Genomic DNA, 27002 nt, shown 5'->3' with positions numbered 1-27002 from the left:
AATTCCAGTACAATGGAATAAGATGATGTGGGACCACAGATGGGGAAAAGATGAATTATGTCACAAAAATTCTTAAAAATCTTCACAGGAAAAGAAATATTTGAGTTGGAAGGAAAGGACCAGGAGAATAGCAGGCATAAAATCAACAAAAAGTTGTGTTTGGGAATTGTGAGAGTTCAATGTCAACACTGCTGAGTGTATTTTGGGGTACACAGGAAAATGAGTTTGGGAAAATGTATCAAAATCAGCTAATAAAAGGCTTTATATTGTATTAAAAGGAGTTTATATTTCATCATGTAGGTAACTGTGCATTAGCCAAAATTTTGAGGCTGGAGATTGGGATCAGATTTACAGTCTAGAAGGTAATGTACAAGATGGGGAGGGAGGCGGAAGGGAGTAGGAAAGAGAAACCAGAAGATGGTTAGATTCTAGCCTGGGAAACAGGATACATTTTAGGGTCATTAATTGAGGCAAGGAATATAATAGGTTTGGGGGACAGGGAAAAAATGATCATGCTGAATTTGAGATTCATGGAACCTTCAGGTGGATGTATCTAATGGGTGAAACAAAAGACTAAAAGTCATTATGACCTTACCTATTCCACCACTGGCTGTGAAATTAATAAAAATGGAGATTTTTTAAAAAGTATATAGTCTCAATTAATACACAGAAGTTAGTTGCATTTCTATACATAAACAACAAAAGATCAGAAATATTTCTGAGAAAGAAATTAAGGAAACAATCCCATTTAGCATCATATCAAAAAGAATAAAATACCTAGGAATAAACCTACCTAAGGAGGCAAAAGACCTGTACTCTGAAAACTATAAGACGGTGATGAAAGAAATCAAAGATGACACAAACAAATGGAAAGATATACCATCTTAGACTAGAAGAATAAATATTGTCAAAATGACTATACTACCCAAGGCAATCTACAGACTGAATGCAATCCCTATCAAATTACCAATGGTATTTTTCACAGAGCTAGAACAAAACGTTTTTAACTCTGAATGGAAACACAAAAGACCCCAAATAGCCAAAGCAATCTCGAGAAAGACAGACAAAGCTGGAGGAATCAGGCTCCCTGACTTCAGACTATACTACAAAGCTACAGTCATCAAAACAGTATGGTACTGGCACAAAAAAAGATATATAGATCAATGGAAGAGGCTAGAAAGCCCAGAAATAAACCCTTGCACCTATAAAGGAGTCAAAACTATACAATGGAGAAAAGACAGTCTCTTCAATAAGCAGTGCTAGGAAAACTGGACCACTACGTGTAAAAGAATGAAATGAGAACATTCTCTCATACCACACACAAAAATAAACTCAAACTGGATTAAAGGCCTAAATGTAAAACTGGATACTATAAACCCCTTGAAGAAAACATAAGCAGAACACTCTTTGACAAAAATTGCAGTAATATTTTTTTGGATCCGTCTCATAGAATAATGGAAATAAAAACAAAAATAAACAAATGGGATCTAATTAAACTTAAAAGCTTTTGCACAGCAAAGGAAACCAGAAACAAAACAAAAAAACAACGTACAGAATGGGAGAAAATATTTGCAAGTGATGTGACCAAAAAAGAATTAACATCCAAAATATACAAACAGTTCACACAGCTAAATATCAAAACAAAAAACAAAAAGACAACAAGCAACCCAATCAAAAAATGGGCAGAAGATCTAAACAGATATTTCTCCCCCCAAAACCAAAAACATACAGATGGCCAAAAGGCACATGAAAAGATGCTCAACATCACTAATTATTAGAGAAATGCAAATCAAAACTACAATGAGGTATCACCACACATGTCAGAATGGCCAACATCAAAAATGAACAAATAACAAATGCTGGAGAGGGTGTGGAAAAAAGGAACCCCCCCTACACTATTGGTGAGAATGTAAATAGGTAGAGCCGCTATGGAGAACAGGTACGGTGGTTTAGAAAACTAAAATAGAACCACTTCTGGACATATAAACAGAGAAAACCATAATTTGAAAAGATACATGCATGCCAATATTCACTGCAACACTATTTACAACAGTCAAGACATGGAAGCAACCTAAAGTCCATAGACAGATGAATAAATAAAGAAGATGTGGTATAACATCCAAAGACAAAGGAGAAGCCACAATGAGACGGTAGGAGGGGCGCAATCACAATAAAATCAAATCCCATAACTGCTGGGTGGGTGACCCACAAACGGGAGAACACTTATACCACAGAAGTCCACCCACTGGAGTGAAGGTTCTGAGCCCCTCATCAGGATTTCCAATCTGGGGGTCCAGCAACGGGAGGAGGAATTCCTAGAGAATCAGACTTTGAAGGCTAGAAGGATTTGATTGCAGGACTTTGACAGGACTGGGAGAAACAGAGACTCCATTCTTGGAGGACACACACAAAGTAGTGTGCACATCGGGACCCAGGGGAAGGAGCAGTGACCTGATAGGAGACTGAACCAGACCTACCTGCTAGTGTTGGAGGGTCTCCTGCAGAGGCGGGGGGTGGCGGTGTGTCACTGTGAGGACAAGGAAACTGGCAGCAGAAGTTCTGGGAAGTACTCCTTGGCGTGAGCCCTCCCAGAGTCTGTGTTAGCCCCATTAAAGAGCCCGGGTAGGCTCCAGTGTTGGGTTGTCTCAGAACAAACAACCAACAGGGAGGGAACCCAGCCCCACTCATCAGCAGACAAGTGGATTAAAGTTTTACTGAGCTCTGCCCACCAAAGCAACAGCCAGCTCTATCCACCACCAGTCCCTCTCAGCAGGAAACTTCCACAAGCCTCTTAGGTAGCCTCATCTACCAGAGGGCAGACAGCAGAAGCAAGAAGAACTACAATCCTGCAGCCTGTGGAACAAAAACTACATTCACAGAAAGATAGACAAGATGAAAAGGCAGAGGGCTATGTACCAGATGAAGGAACAAGATAAAATCCCAGAAAAACAACTAAATGAAGTGGAGATAGGCAAGCTTCCAGAAAAAGAATTCAGAATAATGATAGTGAACATGATCCAGGACCTCCAAAAAAGAATGGAGTCAAAGATCGAGAAGATGAAAGAAATGTTTAACAAAGATCTAGAAGAATTAAAGAACAAAAAACAGAGATGAACAACACAATAACTGAAATGAAAACTAAACTAGAAGGAATCTAGAAATACCAGAATAACTGAGGCAGAAGAGCAGATAAGTGACCTGGAAGACAGAATGGTGGAATTCACTGCCGCAGAACAGAATAAAGAAAAAAGAATGAAAAGAAATGAAGACAGCATAAGAGACCTCTGGGACAACATTAAATGCAACAATATTCGCATTATAGGGGTCCCAGAAGGAGAAGAGAGAGAGAAAGGACCCGAGAAAATATTTGAAGAGATTACAGTCGAAAGCTTTCTTAACATGGGAAAGGAAATAGCCACCCAAGTCCAGGAGGTGCAGAGAGTACCATACAGGATAAATTCAAGGAGAAACACGCCAAGACACAGAGTAATCAAACTGGCAAAAATTAGACAAAGAAAAATTAATGAAAGCAGCAAGGGAAAAATAACAAATAACATACAAGGGAAGTCCCATACGGTTAACAGGTGAATTCTCAGCAGAAACTCTACAAGCCAGAAGGGAGTGGTATGATATACTTAAAGTGATGAAAGGGAAGAACCTACAACCAAGATTACTCTACATGGCAAGGATCTCATTCAGATTCAATGGAGAAATCAAAAGCTTTACAGACAAGCAAAAGCTAAGAGAACTCAGCACCACCAAACCAGCTCTACAACAAATGCTAACAGAACTTCTCTAAGTGGGAAATAAAAGAGAAGAAAAGGACCTACAAAAACAAACCCAAAATAACTAAGAAAATGGTAATAGGAACATACATATCTATAATTACCTTAAACGTGAATGGATTAAATGCTCCAACCAAAAGACACAGGCTTGCTGAATGTATACAAAAACAAAACCCATATATATGCTGTCTACAAGAGACCCACTTCAGACCTAGGGACACATACAGACTGAAAGTAAGGGGATGGAAAATGATATTCCATGCAAATGGAAATCAAAAGAAAGCTGGAGTAGCAATATTCCTATCAGATAAAATAGACTTTAAAATAAAGAATGTTACAAGAGACAAGGAAGGACACTACATAATGATCAAGGCATCAATCCAAGAAGAAGATATAACAATTATAAATATATATGCACCCAACATAGGAGCACCTCAATACATAAGGCAAATGCTAACAGCTCTAAAAGAGGAAATCGACAATAACACAATAATAGTGGGGGACTTTAACACCTCACTTACGCCAATGGACAGATCATCCAAACAGAAAATTAATAAAGAAACACAAGCTTTAAATGACACAATAGACCAGATAGATTTAATTGATATTTATAGGACATTCCATCCAAAAATAGCAGATTACACTTTCTTCTCAAGTGTGCAAATAACATTCTCCAGGATAGATCACATTTTGGGTCACAAATCAAGCCTCAGTAAATTTTTAAAAAAATGAAATCATATCAAACATCTTTTCTGACCACAACGCTATGAGATTAGAAATCAATTACAGAGAAAAAAACATAAAAAGCACAAAGAAATGGAGGCTAAACAATACGTTACTACATAACCAAGAGATCACTGAGAAAATCAAAGAGGAAATCGAAAAATAGCTAGAGACAAATGACAATGAAAACACGAGGATCCAAAACCTATGGGATACAGCAAAAGTAGTTCTAAGAGGGAAGTTTACAGCTATATAAGCCTACCTCAAGAAACAAGAAAAATCTCAAATAAACCATCTAACATTACACCTAAAGGAACTGGAGAAAGAAGAACAAACAAAACCCAAAGTTAGCAGAAGGAAAGAAATCATAAAGATCAGAGCAGAAATAAATGAAATAGAAACAAAGAAACAACAGCAAAGATCAATAAAACTAAAAGCTGGTTCTTTGAGAATATAAACAAAATTGATAAACCATTAGCTAGACTCATCAAGAAAAAGAGCGAGAGGACTCAAATCAATAAAATTAGAAATGAAAAAGGAGAAATCACAACTGACACTGCAGAAATACAAAGGATTTTAAGAGATTACTACAAACAACTGTATGCCAATAAAATGGACAACCTGGAAGAAATGGACAAATTCTTAGAAAGGTATAACCTTCCAAGAGTGAACCAGGAAGAAATAGAAAATATGAACAGACCAATCACAAGTAATGAAATTGAAACTGTGATTAATAATCTTCCAACAAACAAAAGTCCAGCACCAGATGTCTTCACAGGTGAATTCTATCAAACATTTAGAGAAGAGCTAACAACCATCCTTCTCAAACTCTTCCAAAAAATTGCAGAAGAAGGAACATTCCCAAACTCATTCTACAAGGCCACCATCACCCTGATACCAAAACCAGACAAAGATACTACAAAAAAAAGAAAATTACAGACCAATATCACTGATGAATATAGATACAAAAATCCTGAACAAAATACTAGCAAATAGAATCCAACAATACATTAAAAGGCTCATACACCATGATCAAGTAGAATTTATCCCAGAGATGCAAGGATTCTTTAATATATGCAAATCAATCAATGTGATACACCGTATTTACAAATTGAAGAATAAAAACCATATGATCATCTCAATAGATGCAGAAAAAGCTTTTGACAAAATTCAACACCCATTTATGATAAAAACTCTCCAGAAAGTGGGCATAGAGGGAACGTACCTCAACATAATAAAGGCCATATATGACAAACCCACACCCAACATCATTCTCAATGGTGGAAAACTGAAACCATGTTCACTAAGATCAGGTACAAGACAAGGATGTCCACTCTCACCACTATTATTCAACAAAGTTTTGGAAGTCCTAGCCACAGCAATCAGAGAAGAAAAAGAAAGAAAAGGAATACAATTTGGAAAAGAAGAAGTAAAACTGTCACTATTTGCTGATGACATGATACTATACATAGAAGATCCTAAAGTTGCCTCCAGAAAACTACTAGAACTAATCAATGATTTCATAAGGTTACAGGATACAAAATTAATGCACAGAAATCTCTTCAACTTCTATACACTAATGATGAAAAATCAGAAAGAGAAATTAAGGAAACACTCCATTTACCATTGCAACAAAAAGAATAAAATACCTAGGAATAAACCTACCTAAGGAGACAAAAGACCTGTATGCAGAAAACTATAAGACATTGTTGAAAGAAATTAAAGATGATACCAACAGATGGAGAGATATTCCATGTTCTTGGATTGGAAGAATCAATATTGTGAAAATGACTATACTACCCAAAGCAATCTACAGATTCAATGCAATCCCCATCAAATTACCAATGGCATTTTTTACAGAACTAGAACAAAAAATCATAAAATCTGTATGGAGACACAAAAGACCCTGAATAGCCAAAGCAGTCTTGAAGGAAAAAGACAGAGCTGGAGGAATCAGACTCCCTGACTTCAGATTATACTACAAAGCTACAGTAATCAAGCCATATGGTACTGGCAGAAAAACAGAAATATAGATCAATGGAACAGGATAGAAAGCCTAGAGATAAACCCATGCACTTATGGTCAACTAATTTATGACAAAGGAGGCAAGGATATACAATGGAAAAAAGACAGTCTCTTCAATAAGTGGTTCTGGGAAATATGGACAGCTACATGTAAAAGAATGAATTTAGAACACTCCCTAACACCATACACAAAAATAAACTCAAAATGGATTACAGACCTAAATGTAAGACTGGACACTATAAAACTTTTAGAGGAAAACACAGGAAGAACACTCTTTGACATAAATCACAGCAAGATCTTTTTTGATCCACCTCCTAGAGTAATGGAAATAAAAACAAAAATAAACAAATGTGACCTAATGAAACTTAAAAGCTTTTTCAAAGCAAAGGAAACTACAGATAAAACGAAAAGACCACCCTCAGAATGGGAGAAAGTGTTTGCAAGTGAATCAACAGACAAAGGATTAATCTCCAAAATATATAAACAGCTCATGCAGCTCAATATTAAAAAAACAAACAACCCAATAAAAAAATGGGCAGAAGACCTAAATAGACATTTCTCCAAAGAAGACATACAGATGGCCAAGAAGCACATGAAATGTTGCTCAACATCACTAATTATTAGAGAAATGCAAATCAAAACTACAATGAGGTATCACCTCACACCAGTTAGAATGGGCATCATCAGAAAATCTACAAACAAATGATGGAGAGGGTGTGGAGATAACGGAACCCTCTTGCACTGTTGTTGGGAATGTAAATTGATACAGCCACTATGGAGAACAGTATGGAGGTTCCTCAAAAAACAAAAAATAGAATTACCATGTGACCCAGCAATCCCACTACTGGGCATATACCCAGAGACAACCATAATTCAAAAAGACACATGCACCCAATGTTCATTGCTGCACTATTTACAATAGCCAGGTCATCGGAGCAACCTAAATGCCCATCAACAGGTGAATGGATAAAGAAGATGTGGTACATATATGCAATGGAATATTACTCAGCCATGAAAAAGAACAAAATTGGGTCATTTGTAGAGACGTGGATGAATCTAGAGTCTGTCATACAGAGTGAAGTCAGTCAGAAAGAGAAAAACAAATATCGTATGTTAACGCATATATGTGGAACCTAGAAAAATGGTACAGATGAACCGGTTTGCAGGGTAGAAATAGAGACACAGAAGTAGAGAAAAACGTATGGACACCAAGCGGGGAAAGCAGCGGTGGGTGGGAGTTGTGGTGGGATGAATTGGGAGATTGGGATTGACATGTATCCACTAATGTGTATAAAATGGATGACTAATAAGAACCTGCTGTATAAAAAAATAAATAAAATTAAATTAAAAAAAGATGTGGTATATATGTACATACAGTGGAATATTTATTGCTCAACCTTAAAAAGGAATGAAATAATGCCATTTGCAGCAACATGGATGGACCTAGAGTTTATCATAATAAGTGAAGTAAGTCAGATAAAGACAAATATCATATATCACTTATATATGGACTCTTAAAAAAAACCATAGATGTGAACTTATTTACATAACAGAAATAGACTCACAGACATAGAAAACAAACATGGTTATCAAAGAGGAAAAGAGGGGAGAGGAATAATTTAGGAGTTTGGGATTAAGATATACACACTACTATATATAAAATAGGTAACCAGCAAGGATGTACTGTATAACAAAGAGGTCTATACTCAATATTTTATAATAACCTATAAGGGAAAAGAATCTGAAAAAGAATATATATAATATATACATATTTTATATATATATATAGATATATATATATACACAGACGTATCTGAATTACTTTTCTGCACACCTGAAAGTAACACATTATAAATCAACTACACTTCAATTTAAAAATATAAATAAAAATATTAAAACTTAAAAAAAAAAGTAATTGAGCATGGTATCACAGGTATACCAATGTCCAAACTCATCAAGTTGTATCATTTAATATGTGTAGCTTTCTGTGTAACAATTATACCTAATAAAGCTGTAAAAAAATGAATACAGTCTTAAATACAGCATAAAGTATTTCTGCACAATGAAATTTATTGAATACTGTCAAGGTAGATAAAAATATAAATTTCCATTTGACTTTGTTTATTTCACAAACGGGTAGGTGACTAATAAACCGATGACTAGATTTGTAACGTTTCACAGATTTGATCCAAGTTGTACAAGATGGTGACTTCAAGACCCTGGACTGGACTCCCACCCAATTTATAAAGCCCAGAAGGCTGACGTATTGCAGAACATTTTCCAGTCCTTTCTGTTGAGACTTTATCATGTTTTTCTTTGCTTTTACTCTCTGGAATTTTATCCCAATGACTGTCACTTTCTGTGTACCACAGAAACTTACTCAGTACTTTGGTTTGTTCAGAAGGGTTACATTAGTGTTCAGATATTTTCAGTTATTTCATCAGAAACCATTGAAACCACAAAAAAAGATAAACGGAAAGTTAAGAATTGCTCTCTCTGAAGGAATTATGTTAATCTTGTAAGCTATATGGTGAGAAAGTTTTATACACAGGTTAAATATCGGTCACCTATGAAGTTAGAAGGATGAGCTCTCATTTGATTGCTTACACACACTTGGGAAAATAATCTTCTTACACATTAAGATACATTTTTGAATACCTGAGCTGTTGGCAGTCAAACCTGGCTCTCAACTCTTCTATGCTTCACTGAGGAAATTGTGACAGTGGCTGGAACTGAAGTCTGATGTGGATAGTATTAAGTTTGCCGAGTTAATTAAATTTAACCAGAAAGTTTCCTAAGACAAAATCCCAACTTATAGGACATTATACTCAACTTTAACTAACTGTGATATAAATTTAAGACAGTGAAAAGATAAGCCACAGACTGGGAGAAAATATTTGTAAAACACGTGTTTGATAAAGACTTGTATCCAGATATATTACAAAGAACTCTTAAAACTCAGCAGTAAGAAAACAACCCAGTTAACGGGCAAAAGACCTAAATGGACACTTCCCCAAAGAAGATACACAGATATGGAATGATATCACTACACACCTATTAGCATGGCTAAAATCCAAAACACTGAGAACAACAAATGCTAGTGAGGATGCAGAGTAAGGGGAACTCTCATGCTTTGCTGGTGGGGATGCAAAATGATGGAGCCATTTTGAAAAATACGTTGGCAGTTTCTTATAAGCCTAAACATATTTTTATCATACAATCCAGTAATCAAACTGCTAGGTATTTACGCAAGTGAGTCGAAAGCTTACATCCACATGAAAACCTGCGTGTGAGTGTTTGTAGCAGCTTCAATCATAATTGCTCAAACCTGGAAGCAACCAAGCTTCAATAACTGAATGGATAAGCCAACTTTGGTACAGCCACACAACAGGACATTATTCAGTGATGAAAAGAAATGAACTATTATGCCACAAAAAGGAATCTTAAATCCACTGCAAAGTAAAGAAAGCCAATCTGAAAAGGCTATATACTCTATGATTCCAACTATATGACATTCTGGAAAAGGCAGGGTTAGGAGGGAAGAAGATTGCCGTGGGGGCGAGGGAGAAGGAAGGGATGAATAGGTGCAGCACAGGGGACTTTTAGGGCAGTGAAACTATCTGTATGATAATGTAATGATGAATATGTGACATTATGCCTTTGGCAAAACTCAGAGAACTTTACGATAAAGTGAACCCTAATGTAAACTATGGACTTTAGTTAATAATAATGTATGAATATTAGTTCATCAGTTGTCATAAATGTATCAATTCAGGGGCTTCCCTGGTGGCGCAGTGGTTAAGAATCCGCCTGCCAATGCAGGGGACACGGGTTTCAGCCCTGGTCTGGGAAGATCCCACATGCCGCGGAGCAGCTAAGCCCGTGCGCCGCAACTACTGAGCCTGCGCTCTAGAGCCCATGTGCCACAACTACTGAGTCCACGCGCCTAGAACCCGTGCTCCGCAGCAAGAGAAGCCACTGCAATGAGAAGCCTGCGCACCTCAACGAAGAGTAGCCCCCGCTCGCCGCCATTAGAGAAAAGCTCGCACAAAGCAACGAAGACCCAACAGAGACAAAAATAAATAAATAAAATAAATTTTTAAAAATGTATTATTCAATACAAGATGTTAATAATGGGAAATGCGGGTGAGACAGGGGATGTATTTGGGAACTTCTATACTCTCTGTTCAATTTCTCTGTAAATGTAAAACTGCTCTAAAAACATAAAGTCTATTAAAAGCAATGATACAGGTGACTATATTATTTGTGCTCTAAGAAATGTGAATAAATGATATGAGAGTCTTGGTGAGTTCCAGAAGGATTCTAACTAGAGGTGCTTATGAAGACTTCATAAGTGAGATTTAAGTATTGAACAATGAGCTGAATTCAATGAGAACTAAAGCAAATAAGAAATATTTTATCAGGTAACAATTTTGTAAGCAGAACTCTGTGTGCAACAACAGTCATTCAGACTGTACTGCGTTCTGCTCTACTGAGAGAAAAAGGGGGCAGATCAGAGAATGACAATGTCTATTGCAAGAATTATTTTTCTTATATAATTTATTCCAGTGTAATCATATTTTTCCTTACTTGTTGAAAAGGTGTGGAGAAAATAGTCATGCTAGGAATATTCATGAAAGTTTGTGGAGGTGTTAAAATCAACAAATTAATCTTCCCCCATCTTGGAAATATTTTTCCCTTTGCCAAGGCTATCTTTACTTACCATTATATTTTTCTCTTTCTTTTGACTGCCCATATTTTCTAATATGTGAACTATATTCAATTTTTCAGTACCCTATGCTTTATTATTTCCCATGTACCTACTTCTGCTTCTTTAAGAACCAGTCTCAAGAAAGAGTTCAGTAGTCTCTTTTGTGTCAAACTCAAAGGTCTTTTCTCCTCAGTTTTGACACTTGTTGAGCTCTTACCTCTACTGAGCACTCCATTTTTCCCGAAAACTTCTCTTTCCCCAGATTTCAAATATATGGGGGGCTTCCCTGGTGGTGCAGTGGTTGAGAGTCCGCCTGCCGATGCAGGGGACACGGGTTCGTGCCCCGGTCTGGGAAGATCCCACATGCCGCGGAGCGGCTGGGCCCGTGAGCCATGGCCACTGAGCCTGCGCGTCCGGAGCCTGTGCTCCGCAACGGGAGAGGCCACAACAGTGAGAGGCCCGCGTACCGCAAAAAAAAAAAAAAAAAAAAAAAAATATATATATATATATATATATATATATATATATATGGGATTTCCCCGACCTCTCTTTCTACTGCTCTTGACTATTCTGGTGATAATTCCTGGACGGATACAACAGATTCCTCTCATTCTCAGACTGCTGTTCTGTGAGTATACAGGTATGAATAAGACAGATTCCTGGGACCTCACCACCTAGAGGAATGCAAGACCAGCAGGCCTATCTGCTGTAGCGAGAGGATAAAGAGAGAACTAAGGGGGAATTGGTGGCGCTGGCTTAATAAATGTGTGGGAATAGGTAGCATGGGATCAGGGTACATAGCAGTACCCCCTGGTACATCAGATACTGGCTGAGGAGTTCAACAAGACTAGAGTTTAAAGGTAGGTACCAAGTTGAAGATTAGGAGAGCTGAAAAGTAGACAGGACTGGGTGGTACTGCAGCAACACGATGGCCCTAGAGACTATCATACTAAGTGAAGTAAGCAAGACAGGGAAAGACAAATATCATATATCACTTATATGTGGAAGCTGAAAAAATGATACAAATGAACTTATATACGAAACAGAAATAGACACACAGACATAGAAAACAAACTTATGGTTACCAAAGGGGAAAGGGTTGGGGGGAGTCTGGGATTAACATACATACACTACTATATACAAAATAGATAAACAACAGGGACCTACTGTATAGCACAGGGAACTATACTCAATATTTGGTAGTAACCTATAAGGGAAAGAATCTGAAAAAAAAAAATGTATGTATGTATAAGTGAATCACTTTGCTGTATACCTGAAACTAACACAAGACTGTAAATCAACTATACTTCAATAAAAAAATAATTATTTAATTTAAAAAAGATCTTAGGTATTTGCCCTGTAACTAATGAACATAGTCAGTGCTCAATAAGTAAGTATTGGTAAGTATTGGTTAAAACCAATTAATCAGTAGAGCAATTCACATGTATTAAATAGGAAGGGAAAAATAAGAAATGGTCTCTCATTATGAGAAATTTATTATCTACTTGTAGGAGGCAAACAATTAATAGTACAAGAGAGCATAAGATACTTCCAAATTATACAGGCATTTAAATAAGCATGGGAGAAATGAGTAGTAATCAGTGTGTCAATAGTCAATGTCTACTGACTGTCACAAGTGAATTTAGAGTTGAATTAGATCTTGAAAGTTGAGTAGGATTTGAATAGGTCAGAAGAGAAAGGAGGATGTTTTAAGTACGTGGAAAACCTCCAGCAAAGACATGAAGCTGAAAACTGGCCAAAGTTGGAATGAGAACAATACCGTCATTGGCCTGTACGACACTACAGTGTTCTCGGGAACGTGACAGCCATTGATGGCTGTGCACCGAGCCGGCCCCAATGACCCCCTCCTCATGATATTTATCAAAAGGCTGCCAATAAAAACCAAAACAAAACACCTGAGATAAGCTGTAAAACTTTTTTTTTTGCTATAAGATAGTTTTTGAAGTGTAGTTGATTTACAATGTTGTGTTAGTTTCAGGTGTAAAGCATAGTGATTCAGTTACATATACCAAATATTGAGTACAGTTCCCTGTGCTATATGGTAGGTCCTTGTTGGTCATCTATTTTATATATAGTAGTGTGTATATGTTTCTATATATAGAAAACAAACTTATGGTTACCAAAGGGGAAAGGGGGGAAGGATAAATTAGGAGTTTGGGATTAACATTTGCAAAACTTTTGATAAGAATCAAAATTGAAGGTAGCAAAGACACAGGCAGAATGAGCATCATAAGAAGTGAAGGTTGCTGTCAATAGAACTGACAGGCGTGAGGCAAAATTTGGAATTGTTCAGAATAAAACTCAAGTCACTTTAGTATAGGAGCCCCTGTCCCTACCCCTCAGACCTTTTGTAAAATCTGGAGGGCCAGACCACTGACAGACAAAGGCCTTCCCCCTGTGTCTTCTTGAGCTCCCTGAATAAGTCTTTTATTATCTGGCCTTTGTCACTGTGGCATGCCTCAGTCTGGATGGTTTTCTTTCTTCCACTTGACATTCTGCTCTGCATGCCATTCTGCTCCAGGAATGTCCTGAGCCTTGATGTCTATTCAAGTCCTGACCTTTTTTTTTTTTTTTTTTAACAGTCCAACTGAAGTCATCTTCTTTTTAACCTTAACCAATAACTTCTCAGAACTCTTACTGCAAATTAGGGAAGTTCCCTTCTGAGTCAGAAAAGTGCTCCTTTTGGCTGTAAACAGGGTGAGAGTAATGACTTGCTACCCACAGTCATTTTACTTGGTGGAATTAAATTTGTTCTTCCAGACCTAAGTAAAAGCACTACCTGTTACAAAAAATCAAAATGTAGATTTTCACATATTTCCTAAGAACTTTCCTCAATTCCTTTCCTTTCGCCTCCAAATTAGTAGTGTATCTTGCCATCTAGAAGAATTTCCATTATTTATAGTTCCTTTGCCAGCCTAAGGTCCAGCTTCCTCTAGTGTAGACAGAGAAAAAAATCGAGTTTATACATATTCCCTCTTGACCTCCTAGGCCTGATTTGGAAGTGCTTCTTCCACAAATCACAGCAAGTATAATAAAGGGATTGGCCATAATTTCCTATAACATCAAAGCATAAAGCTATACATGTATATTGGACTTCTCAGAAGGGTGAGATAATTTAATTACAGTATGTACCAAATAAACCTAAAGATGTATGGTTTATGAATATTTCAAGGTAAAAGATTCTGAGATATTACACATTTCAAAGGAAATCTCTTGGTGAATTCGTCCTACTTTCTGACATTACTTTCCTCTCCTTAGATATTTTCTTATTTGTAAAACACACTCCTGATTCAAATCTCCTAATGACAGATTATTTCACCAAGTCTGAATAATTCCATGTAGACCTACACTGTCTGATAGTATAGTCCTACATACTACACTACTGCCACTAGTCATGTGTGACTATTGAACATTTTAAATGTGGCTAGTCTGAACCCTCAGAATGGGAGAAAATATTTGCAAATGAAGCAACTGACAAAGGATTAATCTCCAAAATTTACAAGCAGCTCATGCAGCTCAATATCAAAAAACAAACAACCCAGTCCAGAAATGGGCAGAAGATCTAAATAGACATTTCTACAAAGAAGATACACAGATTGCCAACAAACACATGAAAGAATGCTCGACATCATTAATCATTAGAGAAATGCAAATCAAAACTACAATGAGGTATCACCTCACACCAGTCACAATGGGCATCAACAAAAAATCTACAAACAATAAATGCTGGAGAGGGTGTGGAGAAAAGGGAACCCTCTTGCACTGTTGGTGGGAATGTGAATTGATACAGCCACTATGGAGAACAGCATGGAGGTTCCTTAAAAAACTAAAAATAGAACTACCATACGACCCAGCAATCCCACTACTGGGCGTATACCCTGAGAAAACCTTAATTCAAAAAGAGTCATGTACCAAAATGTTCATTGCAGCTCTATTTACAATAGCCAGGACATGGAAGCAATCTAAGTGTCCATTGACAGATGAACGGATAAAGAAGATGTGGCACATATATACAATGGAATATTACTCATCCATAAAAAGAAACAAAATTGAGTTATTTGTAATGAGGTGGATGGACCCAGAGTCTGTCATACAGAGTGAAGTCAGTCAGAAAGAGAAAAACAAATACCGTATGCTAACATATATATGGAATCTAAAAAAAAAAAAAAAAAAAAAAAAAAATTGTTCTGAAGAACCGAGGGGCTGGACGAGAATAAAGATGCAGACGTAGAGAATGGACTTGAGGACACGGGGAGGGGGAAGGGTAAGCTGGGACGAAGTGAGAGAGTGGCATGAGCTTTTATATACTACCAAATGTAAAATAGATAGCTAGTGGGAAGCAGGGAGATCAGCTCAGTGCTTTGTGACCACCTAGATGGGTGGGATAAGGGAGGGTGATGCAAGAGGGAAGAGATATGGGGATATATGTATATGTATAGCTGATTCACTTTGCTATAAAGCAGAAACTAACATACCAGTGTAAAGTAGTTATACTCCAATAAAGATGTTTAAAAAAATAAAAATTAAAAAATTAAAATAAAATAAAAAATAATGTGGCTAGTCTGAATTGAGGTGTGCTTTAAATGGAAAATATCTACCAAATTTCCAAGACTTAGCACACACACACACAAATATAAAAGTTAATAATTTGTACACTGATAGCTTATTGAAATGATAATATTTTGGATACATTGCATTAAATAAACAATATTTTATTAATATTAATTTCACCTGTTTCTTTTTGCTTATTTCAATGTAGTTATTAAATATACATATAGCTCTCTATAATACAACATATATAATTCTATTGGACTTTGCTTGTCTTGAATAATGAAGAGGGCACTTGAAGGAGATGAGGTCGGGGGTAAGTTGGAGAAAGAGAGAAAAAAATCCCTCAGTAGGACAGTTTGTGGTGGTCTTTGGCATCCTAATTCTAGCAGAAAAAGTCTGGGGGAGATTTTTTTCATGTCACAGTCAAGTTAAAGGCATAGGCACTCTAAGTCTCATCTGCTATGGGTATACCTCACCCGTGTGAATCACAGAATAAAAAAAAAAAAAAACTCCGCCATTAAGTCACAACCACACACATATACAGATTCCAAAAACAGCTCCAATAAACAAACTTTACTTTCCACAGACAATGTCCTGTAAAGCAGGGACTACACACTCCAATGCTAATAGGGGCTAGATGTGTAACTTAAATAGTCAACAGTCCGTGGACCAGGTGAGATATGTGGTAGACCGGAGAACACATTTTGCATGGAAAAGGGGCACCTGGAGCTTGCCTCCAGACAATTGTTACCATGTGGGAATGCTGGCCCTGTGCTGCCAGACCTGGTATTTTTAGAGAAACTAGAAATCCAGATTTTCAGGTGACCTATCCTTACTTAATCTTTTAAATAATAATGCCCATATTGGGCCCGTGTATACTTTGGGTTATAAATCTGTTATCTGCACCTAAATTTAGAGAGAAAGAATAGTTTTCTAAATAGCCCCATGATTTCTCAAGTTGCAACAAAGTTTCATCATGATGGAATCAGTGTTTAACATAAGGATTCAGATCATGTGATTTTCCTTCATCTTCTTTATCTTGCTTTCAGACTTGGACATTTTAAGGACAGTTAGGCCTCAAAAGAGGCAGTTCGTTAGTCATATATTTCTTATTTTTTATGTATGAAATATTTCAGACATTCAACTAAATCAGAGAAAACAATCTAATGAATGATCATACTCATTACCTAGTCTAAGACATAAAACTTGACAAGTGAGTAAATTGGTACAACCTCTGTGGAGGCCACTGGCAACATTTATGAAAATTAAAATGTTTCTACCCTTCGTTACCATAATTTCACTGTGCTCTTCTTCTCAATAATATTCAATTACAACAAGCACTGCCTCTGTCCTCAGTAATCACTATCCTGAATTCAGTGCTTATGATTCCCAGATGATGCTTTTATATTTTTGATATGTATTCGTAAGTGATACTGTGTATATGGTAAAATTTCTTCTGAAACATTGTTTTTCTTGAGGGCCCTATGTCTTTTCTTATCTGTCTGTGTTGTATGTGCCATTTCCTTATTTACTATTGCCACTGAGATCAAAGAATGGGCCCTATTGTTTTGGGTCCTCAACATTATGTTTCGTGAGATTCATCCATTTGATATATTTATTGCTAGCTCCTTTTAATAGCTATAGAGAATTCCATTGTAGGAATAAAACAATGTATTTAGCCATTCTTCTGAGAAGTACCTTTAAGGTCTTTCCAATTCTTAACTACAAGCAATGCTGAAACATTCTTTTACATGCTTTCTTCTGCACATGTGGCAAGTTTTTTAGGGCAGCTCCTAGACCAGCAGCATTGGCATTACCTGGGAACATGTCAGGAATGCAAATTCCTGGGTCGTACCTTAAGGGAATTAGATACTCTGGGGATGGAGCGTAGCCATCTGTTTTAAGAAGCCTTGAACACTAAAGTTTAAGAACTACAGCTCTAAGGTCAACCTAGATGTATTAATGGCTCACAGAATAGGTACAACATTAATTATGTGTTTTAAAAGTTGTTTCCAAGGTGGTCGAAGCAATTTATAGGCAGGAGGTTTTATGTTATCGTAAAATGTACTCCGGTGTCTTAGTAGTTAAAGGAATGCGGTATTAACAAGTGAGTAGCATAAAGAACAATGGTTCAGAATCAAAAGGACAGAAATAGACCCCCAAAATGTCCAGAAGTTTAGCATGAGAATATGGGGGCAACTTTTCTCAGAAAAGATTAACTTTTCTCTGATTCTGTTTAGACAGCTAGGAGACCTATGGAATAAGATAAAATGAAGTCCGTTTCTAGGTAAACTGCAAATCAATAAATACAGGATATAGACAGGCAGATACTCTGTGTGTGTGTGTGTGTGTGTGTGTGTGTGTGTGTGTGTGTGTGTGTGTAAAATCAAAAAAGGGCTAGGAGAAAAGAAAATACGGAGGATGCCTCCCCTCAGAGTGGGGAAGACCTTTCTCTCTGTCACATAAACTTCAGAAGCCATAAAATAAAATTCAATTAAGAAAAAAAAACCTTTACAAGTGGCAAAAGAAAAGCAAAGTAAAAATACTCAAATTACACACATGGAAAAAATGGAACCTATCACAGACAGTGGACAATTCTCCCTACGGAAAAAAGGGTAAAGGATATGAAAAGAGTGTTCTCCCAAAATGAAATACAAATCTCTCTCAAACATATGAAAAGATACCCAGATGGGGTTGCATTAAGAGAAACTAATTCAAACAGCAGTGGAACAAAATTTGCATCTACCTGATTGGCTAAAATCCAAAATATACTGTGTTGGCAAGGCTGTAGGGAAATAGCAACTCTCGTAAATATTTAAAAATTTAACCTCTAGAGATGCTATTTGGCAGTATTTATCAAAATTAAAATGTATATATTCTGTGGCATCATAATTCTACTCCTAGGATTTTATCCTAGACACAAGATTTCACACGTGTGTAATTTCACAAGTGTGAAAGTACATATGTACATGATTAGTCACTGTGGCATTATTTATAATAGTAAAAAAAGAAAAAACCTAAATTTCCATTAATAGAGGGCTGTTTACATAAATAATGGTATACCCACACAATGGCATACTTTTCAATTTTTAAAAAGAATGAGGAACTACTTAATAAACGGATTAATATGAAAAGAACTTAGGTGCAAAAGAGCACATACGCTACAAGAGTAGGATAGAAACTTCATTCCAGGTATATTTTTATGACGTTTGAACGATGTGAAAATGTTACCAATTCAAAATTGTATGTGTCTGTGTATGTTGCAATGGATTTGCTCAGATTGTGTATTAGAGAAATCAACTATATTACATTCACTCCATTAATACAGTATAATATTTAACTAGTGATGTCTAACATCACTAATATAGTATATTATATACTACATGGTATATGGTAGATATGGTAGTGATAGTATACTACCATATTCCACTCTCTAAAATTCATTTGAGAATTTGTTTCCTTTTCTGTGTGACATTCTTGATTTTTTCTGCTGTTACATGAAGCATATTCCATTAGAGCTCATTTCATTAGAGCTCATTTCTAACAGTTTTAGCTGGAGATATTTGAGAAGGGGACATGCCCAGCATGTTTGAAGACATCAGGACAGGATATTCTCCTCTGGAATCTTGAATCGCTCATTTTGTTAAGCGAGTTTCAAACATTTCTGTTCTGAGTTGTAACTAAAGTTAACAAAAGCCCTATTTCCTTGTGAGGATTTGCTCAATTCCCTCTGGCCAGATGGCTTCTATACCCTGGGTTTCCTTCCAATGCTAATCTTTGGTGATCCACAGCTGCACGCTGCCTTGAGTACTTAACCTTCTCTCATTATGCTGTCATCTTGCTGAAAAGGATTCGCCACGGAACAAACCCTAAACAAATCTCTTTTACATAATTGCATCCAGAAATAGAATTGAAATATTACATATGAAAGCAGCAATTGAGCAAAACTTGTATAAAATAAAAGCATAAAAATGCACACTCTGTGTATGACGATCTGTATTTTTTTTTTAAGATTTATCCCAAAGAATTTCCATTGCAGATAATATTACTACAGCTTTGTATGCATAGTGCCTGGCAAAGTCCCTGCTATATAGCTACTATTTTTAATACCATGCCTCCTTAAAGAAAATAATTGTGAGAGCTGACCAGGTTTATATGTATAATTAATGATTATGTAATAGAAACATATGGTATTAATACAATTAATGAATGCTTGTTGACTGCTAGAATGAATAGTTGTTGTTCTTTTTTTTTTTAATAAAGTTTGATGTTTTTGTTTTTGTTCTTTCCCCATTACAACCTCATTGTCTCTTCCTCAGTTTTCAGGAGGCATTCTTCACTTTACCGTGAATGGCATCCATCCTCAACAACTGGATGTCTGGTCTTGGAACACTTTCTCTTCCCTAGGTATTTCTAAATCACTGAGGAAGGTTGACAGGGTTCCAAAATTATTCTAGTTATCACTGCTGCCCAATGCTTGGTTCCTTGTGGCCAATTTGGTCTCCTTTCTGCTCTGGATCTCCCCGGGAGGCCTGGAAACTTCTTCCCTCGGGCAGTTGCTCTCCACTTTGGTACTGCATTCCAAGCATGGGCCCCAAATATTCCCAAACTCCCCACAGCACAGCTAAGACCAGCCAACATGATTTAACGAGACTTCACTAAAGATTTGGGCAGGAAAAAAAAGAGGAATATAGTGAAAACACACACACACACACACACAAACACTTAAAACTGGATTAAACATACCAAATGTCTCAGAGTTCTTAGGCCAGGCTACTCTACAGTTACTCTGAGACAACTCTCAACGGAGCAAGCTTCCATCCAACTATCATATCACAAGGACCACCATATTTCCCTCTCTGTGCCTTCCTACCGGGAAATCTAGACAACTGCTCTCAGATGCCCCCAAAAAGGTGTGAGGGGGATTTCCGGCAACTCTTCCCAGAGTAAAAGTAACCCTTTATAATTTTTATTCTTGATAGAATAAATTTTATTGTCTTGAACTTCCTATTCCAGAATACAGGCTTTAGGTTTGCATAACCTCAGGCCAATTAACAACAAAGCCATTCTCCCTCCAATAAGAATGTATTATCCATCTATGAGAAAAACTTTCAGCTTTGAAATAATTGACCTGTATCCCACCCCCACCCATACAAACACTCATACTCACACGTATATTAAAGCCAATGATATGACCAAGTATGAGTCTGGTTTCTTGTACACTGAAATCAACAATACATTCTCTGATCACGTGGGACGTGCTCTTACATTTTATCAAGTTTTAGTTATATTTTTTCAAATATTAGCAGAAGGACATGTCTTTTTTTTAAGAAGACAGTAAAATAAAATATTTTCAAGCCTCCTATTTTTTTTAAAAAAAAGTCATAGTGACAATTTCCTTTACATTTAAAGTCTTTGAAAACTTTGGGAGGAAATGTCCAGAACAAGCTGATATCTAGCAGCTGGAAAAGCCTCTGTATCAGTGCCTCCAAATAGTAGCTGTACATTTGAATCATGTGGAGAAGTTGTGAAAAATTCTGATACTTGAGCCCTACCCCCAGCAATTTTGATTTGTGTGGGGTGTGTCCCAAGCATCAATATTATTGCAGAAAAAAACTCTCCAGGTGATTCTACATGTAGCCAAGATTGAGAATTTCTCTACTACATGAATCCAGGGAAAGGAAGGAGAAGATTACAGACTGTTAGCTGAAAGGACCACCAAATGATGTCAAAAACTCAAAAGTAAAAGCAACAAAAGTATTCTCTGTATTTGATCAGGAAGACAAACTTTTTTTCCCAGAATTTGAGCAAACGTTTACTTGTGTTGCTTTTCCTAGAAAATAAAACCTTTTCCTATGATTTTTAGAAATCCATATCTAAATCTAAAATTTATCTACTTTATTTTCAGAGAAAGAAAACTTCTAAAATTTTACATTGTAAAAGATTGATTTAAAAGTAAAACTAAATATGTTCCATTCCCTATCTGGTGGAATTGAACATCTTGGCCAAAAGAGTTTGACAACCAAAATTTTGTTTCAATTTTTATGAACATAACCAGTGGTATTTGTTGAACTGGAGACTATTCAGTGTGGATTTAAATGCTGAATTTTTAAATCATAAATAGGGAATATCTAACATTTCCACAAATTAATTCTACTTGTAAAATTTGGGGTTATACAGACTTTGGTACGGTAGGGAACTGGAGACAGGTGACAGAGGAAAATGCTAATTTATTGTATACTTTTGAGATACTTAAGATCATTTTTCAGAGTTTAAGTTATCACATTCGGAACCTGTACACTATTGAGATGCATAGTAAGATAGGCTCATGAAACTTCCATAAATACCCAACTTAAAGTATACATTGATAATATAGCAAATTTTAAAAAAGGAATTATTTTAGGCAAGTTTTTCTCTTCATGTACATTTTGGACTGAACTAAGTATGAAGTTGATTTTAATATTAAAGGTTTATCTAATTATCTAGGAGCATCTATCCTATTTTATTTTTCTATTTAATCTTGATTGGGCTATTTTACAACTCTATAAAGGTTGTAAACTAACTTGTAGAAATTGGAGAGCAATACAAATTATTCTTGGCTAATAACAATGGAAATGCATTTCTCCTGTCAAGGAGCATCATTTCTGTTCATAGACAAAATGACAACCTCGAAGTTTTAGCTTTTTATTTTTGATGTGTTTGGCATTACCCGTTGTATTAGTCTGTGTTCTTCAGAGAAGGAGAACCATTAGATGGAGATACGTATACAGATACTACACCAGAGAGGCATTAACCCTTTCCCCAGAAGAGGAGGGAAAGTGTTCATGAGCCCACTGGGGATGACAGGGTAGCTGAGAAAAGATGACTGGTATCCACAGAACAAGTCATCCTATCCACTTTATTACTGAAATCTTCCTCTGCTGAGGCAGCAGCAGACACACACAAACACCCCCTTGCTGATGAATGCAGAAATAATGTTTAACCAAATATCTGGGCATCCTTTAGCCCAGTAAAGTTGACAAAATTAACCATCACACCAGTTTTGCATGTAATTTCACAATCTTATCCCATCATTCTTTCATTTGGTCACTAAAATACTCTTGTCTTTTCTAGATATTTTTGAGCCCAAGTTCCTTTCAAGTTTTCTCACTACTTCTTTAACAAATCTTTGATGTGCTCACTTTATGTGAGTCATCCACATGCTGCGGAGCGGCTGGGCCCGTGAGCCATGGCTGCTGAGCCTGCGCGTCCGGAGCCTGTGCTCTGCAACGGGAGAGGCCCGCGTACCGCAAAAAAAAAAAAAAAAAAAAAAAAAAAAAAATTACACTCTGAGAGTCTTGGGAAGTTTCACTGAGATGCCCATGTGGAACCCATCTTCCCAAACCAATTAGACCGAATTGCCCAAGAAATGCACCTCATATTTCAAGCAAAGCACATCCTTCCTTGCCTTTTAGAGAGAATGCCAAGCAGCAAGAGAAATTACTTACTCTTGTTCCTTTGTTTTCATTTCTCATTCTATGGTTTTATTTTCTCTTTCTTGATGAAGTTTGATTCTGCTTCTGGTTTGCATAAGATAGCAAAGAATGAAATTCTGTGTGTATGGTCTGAACGTTTAATGATCTCTAGTGGGTAGAAACATGGATTTGCTCTCTCATAGGTGAGAGAGAATAGATTATCTGAGTTATTGGCCTTTTTGTTAGTCTATTTGTCTATTCGTGAGTTCAAATCAATTTAGAAAATATGCCATGCTTATTGGAAAAGAGAACAGCACTCTGGAATTTGGGCCAGTGATCTGTGTGTTTTTGTGTTGAATTTGACCTGTGGCCAAGGTTGTAAACTAAAGCTGCAAAGTCTGTACGTGTGTCCATGTCTTTAATTGAGAAAAGCCTTTATTTCTCATTGTGTGAGTGTGAAATATTTTCCCACTCCAGAAGGTACTGCATGAATATATTAGATACAAGTCTAAAAATAAATGAGGTATATTCTGATATAGAACCCAAAAATCATGGACATAATTTGAATATTTCTAGGAAACAAAGTCATAAGATTTCTAATATTTTAAAATGTGCTGTATCTTTTTTTTTTGGTACGTGGGCCTCTCACTGTTGTGGCCTCTCCCGTTGCGGAGTACAGGCTCTGGACGCACAGGCTCAGCGGCCATGGCTCACGGGCCCAGCCGCTCCGCAGCATGTGGGATCCTCCCGGACCGGGGCACGAACCCGTGTCCCCTGCATCGGCAGGCGGACTCTCAACCACTGCGCCACCAGGGAAGCCCCCAAAATGTGCTATATCTTTAAGAGGGAAAACAAGAAAAATTTTTCTCACCAAAATTGCTAACTCAGAGGCATTTTTTTCTTTGAGAAATCAAGTTGGTGTAAACAAGGTGAATCTTGAACAAATCAGGCCAGTTTGATAATTTTGGATTAAGGAATCCCCAGCAATATGTAACTTCCCTGACTCTCAGCACACAGGAAAACTTTAAAAAGTAAAATAGTGTCTTCACAGTATTTGGATTTGTTTTCTCATGAAGGGACTAGTTAATCTGAGCTTCTTCAGCATCTTATAGTGGTTTATTAATCAGAAAAACTAATATTATTCCCACAAAATCTTTTCAAAGTTTGTCTACTCAGAGATCCATTTGTACAGTCTGCTGCCCTGGATCATGTCTAAGTTAGGATACTGAAACACTGGTTACCAAGCAGTTAATTTAGCGTGGATAAATTGTTATTAATATAAATGTGTTTTAGAGACTGTAAACCCTGAAGGAAGGCCATGAAGGTGAAGAATATTTTCTCACCTTTATTGGAAGACAATTCTCCATGAATCTCCTGCATGCCTGCATGAAATGCAAAGAAAGGCTTTGGCTGCCTTGTTCTGGGTTATGTTTCCAAAGATATTTGTATAGCAAGCAGGCTTGGAAGACAGAGTTTCTCTCCAGAGCAGGCGGGGGGTGGGGGCAGGTTTATTTACAGGCCAGTATTAGTAAATTTCATTTAATTTCCTTGTAGCCTATTAGAAAAGATTTGGGTTCCCTAAATTCCATGTTCCTCAGCTATGATGCAAACCCAGTGCAAGCCCAGCATCCACCTGTTCCCCTCTACCTCAGTCCTTCTAGAAAGTGGTAGGCAAGGACAACTGATGGGAACATGAACATCATGTTGCTTGCTTTGCTACGAGTAATAAACAGTCCATGGTCTCTGATCCAGGAGTGTTGCATGTTCCACCAGCATCCATGAAACTGTGGCAGGCTAACTTATTAGCCAGCAAGTAGAGTAGCATCTCATACCTCATAGGGTAACATCACAACTCCTGAAAACTCTCAGGGAACCAACAAAACACTCTCCATACCAATGTTGAAGAGAGAAAGAAAACAAAATGTTTTAGCAAATGAGCATTTCAGATTTATATGCATGTAAAGATAGCGCAAAAGTGGGTTCAAAGTCTGGACAGAATTTGACACATATTTATACCGTCAGGTGGAGAGAGAACAATGAAAACTTCTCATATATTCTTGGGAGATGAAATAATGCACATGTGATTACCTCCCAAATATGCTGAGAGAGACCCCTGAGCTAATTCTCAAAGTAAGTGTTTTCAGTTCCAAGGGTCAGAAGCACTAAGACCTTGCATGGCCAAATCAAAACCTTGGGCCTTTTATCAAGCCAATAATATTTCAAGGGGACACCTTCAGGAAGAAAGGTGGGGAGGCAGGTACCTCTCTCCTCTTTATTAAAAAAAGAATGCTTGGGATATTACTAAACCATAAAAAAGAATGAAGGGCTTCCCTGGTGGTGCAGTGGTTGAGAGTCCGCCTGCCGATGCAGGGGACACGGGTTCGTGCCCCGGTCCGGGAAGATCCCACATGCCGCGGAGCGGCTGGGCCCGTGAGCCATGGCCGCTGAGCCTGCGCGTCCGGAGCCTGTGCTCCACAACGGGAGAGGCCACAACAGTGAGAGGCCCGCGTACCGCAAAAAAAAAAAAAAAAAAAAAAAAAAAAAAAGAATGAAATAATGCCATCTACAGCAACAGGGATGGACCTAGAGATTATCATATTAAGTAAAGTAAGTCAAACAGAGAAAGACAAATATCATATGATATCCCTTATATGTGGAATCTAAAAGAAAAAAAAAAGGAAACAAATGAACTTATTTCCAAAACAGAAAGAGACTCAGAGACACAGAAAACAAAAGTATGGTTACCAAAGTGGAAAGCGGGGTGGGAGGAGGGATACATTAGGAGGCTGGGATTAACATACGTACACTACTGTGTATAAATAGATAACCAACAAGGACCTACTGTATAGCACAGGGAAGTATACTCAATATTATGTAATAACTTATAAGGGAAAAGAATCTGAAAAAGAAATATACATACATATATAAACTGAATCACTGTGCTGTACACCTGAAACTTACACAATATTGTAAATCAACTATACTTCAATTAAAAAAATTTTTTTTTAAATCCCAATCATCTCATTCTTACTCAACCCCCAGGGGAACCACTGGTCAAATCCTCAGGCCATAGTAATGCATTTATCTCAATAGAGAGTATCACCCTTCTCCATTCTGATATTGTTGGTTACTGTAATAAACTAACCACAGCCTTTTCACGTCACATCAATAGGCAATTTCTGTCTCCTTTCACGTTTATCTGAAGGCTCTGCTACAGGTCAGAAATTTGATCTTCAAAGAAAACAAAGTCAATACCTCCTGGAAAGAAGTATAGCAGGTGTTTTGACTATTTATACCGGAAGAAATAGATTCATTAGTACTGGCTTTGGAGCTTAAGGTGACACCTCTTAGATGACTGTAAAGATTGTATCAGAGGATTGAGCCAGGAGTTCTTTTTATTCCAGAAGCAGACAACCTGGTGAAAGCAAACTGCTGATGTAAGATCAAGAGGAACAATAATTACGTAGTACCGAATGAACTTACGAGGGAATGTTTGGTTGTGTGTGTGTTTTGTTTAGAATATTGTTGATATTTTTGATGAGTATATGAAGCATCCTTCTATCTTTGACCCTCAATTATTTAGACTATGGTTTTGTAGAATAAAAAAAAATTCTTTAAATGGTATCTTTTTTTTTCTATAAGAAATCTATTCGGCTGATTCTCGCACTTTTTTAAAATACTAAACCTTTAATTTCAATGGCAACACAGTTAATTTCATAGGTTAATAGGAAT

The sequence above is a fragment of the Pseudorca crassidens genome, chromosome 11 (assembly GCF_039906515.1).
Source record: "Pseudorca crassidens isolate mPseCra1 chromosome 11, mPseCra1.hap1, whole genome shotgun sequence".
NCBI classification, from domain to species: Eukaryota; Metazoa; Chordata; class Mammalia; order Artiodactyla; family Delphinidae; genus Pseudorca; species Pseudorca crassidens.
Note: the sequence above shows the minus strand (reverse complement) of the source record.